Consider the following 6,385-nt stretch of genomic DNA (forward strand, 5'->3'; position numbering starts at 1 on the left):
AATTAGTTGTATGTGCCAAAATAACAATTTTTTTTACATTATACTGTAAAAAATACACATACATGTATTACAAGATCTTATATTCCTGCTGAAGACAGAGGATCTATCTTAATCATTAGAATAAGTAAGTCTAAACTTTGAAAGGGAAGACCTTAATAAAGAGGTCAACATGCTACACAAACAAAATATTATTATATTGAAAAATAACATTTATTCCAATGTAATTACTGGTACATGTATTTCTGTTACAAAAACTATTTCACTTGAAAAACTGAGAGCAATTGATATGTTCATATTTGTGGATTTATGTTGTCAAATCAAAATTTAAAAATGATACACAGTGTGTTTAAAAATTGTCTTCACAAACCAAAACTTGACTTATTTTCACTATGCTGTTTATTCCATGTCACATCCAAACAGATGATCTTCTGGCAAATCATGGTCATGCTTGGTATCAAAATTCAGTATTCAGATGAGTCACACCTATCCAAAAGAAATTGAAATTTTTTAATTTATAATTCTTTTACTAATAAAAAGTGCAATTCATGAGATTATAAATTAGATTATCAAATTGAGAGATAAGATATTGTCACATTTTCTGTGTATAATTTGTAAATTTTAATGTACTCTTTCATCAATTAAAAGAAGTTTACACCAATTAAGGCAGTCATTTATGCTATCCCCTAATAAGACAACATACAAGTGCAAAGTAATCATGCACTAGTGGGTTTAGGATAATGTGCTAGAGTATTTATGACAACATACTAGCACGAGGTGACAATGTGCTAGCATGTACGTCAGTGATAATATGCCAGCACACTGAATCCAACATGCAGTGAAGCTAACACTCAACAGATTGTTTAGAGTTGTGTTTGCATGATATTTTGTTTTGTGTAAACACAGCAGCGTGTTGTTTAAAGCTGCATTGGAGTGGCAGTCTGTTGAAATTAACATGCTAACACACTGCAACTTCACATCATTGGAACACCATAATTTTAAAACTGGCAAACCAATATCTTATGATTACTAACTAGGTAATTGCAACTGTAAATGCTGATTTCATGGTGACAATAATACCGGTAATTCACTGTATATCTGAGAACTGATCAATTATAATAAGGCGTGTCCAGATAGGGCCACTTGCTAAAGCTCAATAGCACTTTCATAAAAGCGTGCCATCTTACCGACACAAAAGACGCCATTAGGCTATCACACAGCTTGCCATCACAACACTGAAAAACACTTTCGCACTAACACAAGTTCGCACCACACGCTGTCACACTAACACACAACACACTGTCACGCTAATACAATTTCACACAACAAAATATCAGGCTAACACAAGTTCACACAACACACTATCATGCTAACACAAATTCACAAACACGCTGTCTCACTAACACAAGTTCACACAACACGCTGTCTTGCTAACACAAGTTTTACACAACACGCAGTCTCGTTAATACGAGTTCATACAACACACTGTCTAGCTAACACAAGTACACGCAACACACTGTCACGCTTAGATGAATTCACACAACACACTGTCACGCTAACATGAGTTTACACAACACGCAGTCTCACTAACACGAGTTTACACAATACACTGTCACGCTAACACGAGTTAACACAATACACTGTCACGCTAACACAAAGTCACAAAACAGGCTGTCTCACTATTCACTAACACAAGTTCGCACAAATGCTGTTGCGATAACACACTGTCATCCTAATACCATTTCACACAACACACTGTCATTCTAATACCATTTCACACAACACATTGTCAGGCTAACACGAGTTCACACAACACACTGTCACACTAACACGAATTCACAAAACAGGCTGTCTCACTATTCACTAACACAAGTTCGCACCAAACGCTGTTGCGATAACACACTGTCATCCTAATACCATTTCACACAACACACTGTCATCCTAATACCATTTCACACAACACACTGTCAGGCTAACACGAGTTCACACAACACACTGTCACGCTAACACAAATTCAAAAAACATGCAATATCGCTAACACGAGTTCACATAACATGCAGTCTGGCTAACATGAGTTCACACAATATGCAATCTCGCTAACACGAGTTCACACAACACACTATCTCTCTAACACCAGTTCACACGACAAATTTTCAGGATAACAAGTTCACACAACACACTGTCATGCTAACACGAATTCACACAACATGCTGTCTCGTTAATAAGAGTTCACACAACACGCTGTCTCGCTAACATGAGTTTACACAACACGCAGTCTCGCTAACACGAGTTTACACAACACGCAGTCTCACTAACACGAGTTTACACAACACGAAGTCTCGCTAATACGAGTTCAATCAACACTCTGTCTAGCTAACACGAGTTTACACAACACACTGTCACACTTACACTTTATACACGATTTCACACAACACGCTGTCCCGCTAACACGAGTTTACGCAACACATCGTCAAGCTAACAAGAATTCACACAACCCACTGTCAGGCTAACACAATTAAGTTCACAAAACACACTGCCTTGCTAACACAAATTCATACAACACACTGTCTCGCTAACACAAGTTCACACAACACACTCACATTGCTGAGTTTAAAGTAAAGGTCTACCCTAATTTGAAGAGGTTTAACACTAACATATCTTTATATTAGTAAAGAGCTTCAAATTTAAGACAAAAACATTTATGCAGTAATGTTCCTTAACATGCATCTGGCATATAAAATGAATGAGACCTTAAAAACCTCACAGTACATGTTTACTTAGCTAAGTAAAGGTCTAAATTGATGCTATTCAACAATATATATCAACATCTCTAAGTATGTGAATGAGTGAAATTCTCAAATAAATATTATAAATCAAAGTATCAATAAGAAGCTGAACCTTACGTCGCAGGTTCCAATCCCATTGCTAAATGCTTTAGACAGGTTACTCCTATGAGACTGCATAAACCAAGTTTCTTTGTCACGGTAGGTGTTAGCACAAAATGGATCTCATACTTCTTAAAGGCAATAAGTGCTGAGTACAAGTCTATATTTGCAGCTAATACCATCCCAAGTGGTGGCACCATGAAATGACTGAAAAATGTATGATTAAGGCAAATAAACAAACATTAAACCATTACAGCAGTCTTATCAAACAAAAAAGCAAACTTTCTATTATTACAATTTTTTTAAACAAATTTCTTTTGCAATTTAACTGAGCAATATTTGTCCTTTTTTGTCAGTAAAGTATGATATTAAATAATTTAGACTTTTTGAGAACATCTATTTATAGCGAGTCCAGACAGCAGCACAAATCCCTGCCCATAATGCGAGCTCTTATGATAAGACCTTGGCAAAAGAAGATTGTGACTTGCACATTGCTCCACACAATTTTTCCGCAGTATACTTTGGACCCACAGTGCTTAGCTTCTTTAAAATGTTTAAGCTACATTCAAAATTCATTTCTATTTAATTTGAATTAGCTATCCTTACTCATGTTCACATGGAGCTAATGGGAAGTAATTTAACGAGCAGTGAATTCATTCGAATTAAACATTTGAATAAACTCTCAGTGTGAACACTGAGCATGGATGCACCAAATGTCAAATGCGGCTTGACAAGCACAATCTAAATTAAAACTAAATAAGTATCTGCCCTCACCCTTACAGTCACACTGTCAATATATAATTAGTTGAATATATTCTGTAACATTAAGTGCAGTTTGAATTATAGAGTATGATCACTATGATAGATAGTAGGACTGTTGAAATTAAATCCTCAAATTTAAAAAAAATAAAATATAAAGCTGTGGGGATTTACAAGGTAAACAGAGAGCGTCTGAACTGTAAAACAGATAATATATGGGTGTGTCTGTGTATTTCTAATAACATCAATGTATGTCACTGTCATGTAATCAGTAGTGTAAATTTTAAGTAATAAAAATATTTTAACCTTCATTCCAATGGTCCAAGCCAATCATACATTAAAATGTCGCCGTCAGCTCTTTCATCACTCGATACAATTATCACTGGGGAATCCGAAGCAGAGTCAAGAGTGTTCATCCTTGTTAATGTGACATTCAGAATTTCCTCGTAAACAATTCACACAAGATTCTTAGAATATATGAATAGGGATAATTCTGCTTAGAATAATGTTCCAGAGAAGTGACAAAGTACTTCGTAGCTGCAGATTAAATGAGTGTACATGTCTACAAACGGATTCTTTGTGAGAAAATGTTCAACTTCACAAATCATTCTATTTTCAGTTTGTAAACCATGGCAAACATGTGGCCGACGTCGACTCGAAGGGGCACACTAAAAACGGGATATACTAGAGACCTGATATTTACCTGACGTTTTAATTTTTAATTAAATGGTAATATTGAGTATTTTAAATTACTTATGTACAGACTTTATGACTTCGAGGCATATGCTATACAAAATTTTAATTGTTTGGAACATTTACAGACAAATTTGAATCAGGTCAAATCAGTGTTTAGTACATCGCGTCTTTAGTACCTTCCTATTTCCCACAATGCCGCACGTTGTTTACAAACAAGCGCGAAAAAATCCTCTAAACTAGGTACTAATTATTGTTGTGTACATCATCACATTTTAAAATTATTTGAATAAAAAGAAAACAAAGAAACACCGAATCAAAACTATATCTTTTAGATGCATCAACTAAAAATGTGCACATGTATGCAGTAAAGGCTTGGCTGGCTATAGTAGACAACTTGTTCCTGAAAGGTTTCTCACATACATGTACTTGTTTTATAAAAAAACAATTAAATATAGCTGGAAGTTTATTTCTTTTTATATCAAATGACAAGATTTTATAAGTTCGAAATTATTTCAGTCAAACTTTTTCATAATATACCAATATTTTTAGCTATCAGAAAAAAACGTGTATGAGCTATTAACCCTTAATTATAGGGGCCAGCCCCTTTTCGTTAATCAAATATGAAAGCTCTCGTAATTACCCACAACTTTTGTGATATATTTCTTACCAAATTATTCTCGGTTTAAAAGTTATTACACAAAAAGTAGCAAAAATTCAAAGAAAAAAAATTACTAAAATTTGCCGTTTTATAGCTTCCAAACTTTATGAAATCAGCTATATAATTTTATCGTTGTGCACATCTACAATGTATTGGCTACAAGTTCTCCAACTTTCGTGTAAATATCTTATGTCATTTTTGAGATTTTCAGTGGAAACGAGACATCAAAAATTTTCAATTAAAGGGCAATAACTCACAAATAAAGGCATGCATAAAAAAACTGAAAACAGGTTTAAATAGGTTTAACTACAAGCTATCTATCCTGAAAGTTTCATAACGATCAGTCCAAAGGTCTTTGAGAAATCGCCTGTCAAAAGTCGAGCGGGAAAAAAAAAAAAGAATAATAAGAAACAATAGAATAACAGTAGGGTCTTCCGAAGGAAGCGGAAGACCCTAATAATAACTAGGCTAAATCATATATGTAGCGTATTTATTGTTTTTTAAACAACTCAAGAATTTCATTATTTTCAGCATGACTCATAATTTGACCAAGCTGTTTTACAATCGGGAGTTAGGACTGCAAAGGAGTGATAGCTCTCTTTTGAAATGTTTAGTGAGAAACGAAGTAATGGGTTACCTTGAAAACGAAGTACTTTTTGATCACGAATGTCTTTGGGACCTTGCCATTCTTTTAATTAAGCTGTCCTCTTGTACACACATTGGCAAATATTTATATGAAATTCTTTGTCGAGAAAAACCAAAACTAGAAACAGGAGATACTAGCATTGTCTTTATTGCTGGTTCGCTTTGTAAGGCATGCCCTTTAGACGATAAGGACCGCAGTGCCATAGAATACTACAGAGAAGAAATTAAGATGTTTTCTTTGTAAAATTATTCATATTTGGAGTCAATATTAAATCTTTTTGGAAGTATAAAACTTATTTTGTTTTATTTAATTGTCTGTTTATTAGGACTGTGTCAATATATTGATATAACGATACGTAGGAAATTCAATCAAATATCCTTTCAATAAAAAAATTCCAAAACTTTTCGGGCACAGTTTTTCTTAAATAGTTGTAATTCTGTAAAAAAAAAAGTTGGAGTTTTCAATCACCAAATATTTATTAAACTGTCGTTAATTAAAACTTATCATAAATAATAGAAACATGTAATGACCATTTTAACATGGTTTTACAAATGTTAAAAGTTTTAAATTTATGTATATTTATATTGACAACGAGACAGGAACTTTGAAATTGATGAAAAAAAAACACTGAGTTAATTTACAATAGTTTTTTGAAATATGTTTTTTAAAGAATCTAATATATCGCATATCACTTTAGAAAATATTGTAGTGTAACGTACAGATTTTTTTCTGCTCAATATACAC

At 33.6% G+C, this 6,385-nt stretch overlaps 1 long non-coding RNA gene across 1 annotated transcript; it reads right to left on the bottom strand.

Annotated features, from left to right (window-relative positions):
• Positions 1 to 195: 195 nt before the first annotated feature.
• Positions 196 to 5,066, bottom strand: LOC134275588 (uncharacterized). Its single transcript, XR_009993854.1, has 3 exons — positions 3,948 to 5,066; positions 2,901 to 3,089; positions 196 to 483 (listed from the first exon to the last, which is right to left on the bottom strand). It is a non-coding gene; the product is annotated as an uncharacterized LOC134275588 (long non-coding RNA).
• Positions 5,067 to 6,385: the final 1,319 nt, after the last annotated feature.

This window comes from Saccostrea cucullata, unplaced genomic scaffold, assembly GCF_032062105.1.
Source record: "Saccostrea cucullata isolate Sc308-1 unplaced genomic scaffold, CSIRO_AGI_Scuc_v1 ctg461, whole genome shotgun sequence".
Taxonomy (NCBI): Eukaryota; Metazoa; Mollusca; class Bivalvia; order Ostreida; family Ostreidae; genus Saccostrea; species Saccostrea cuccullata.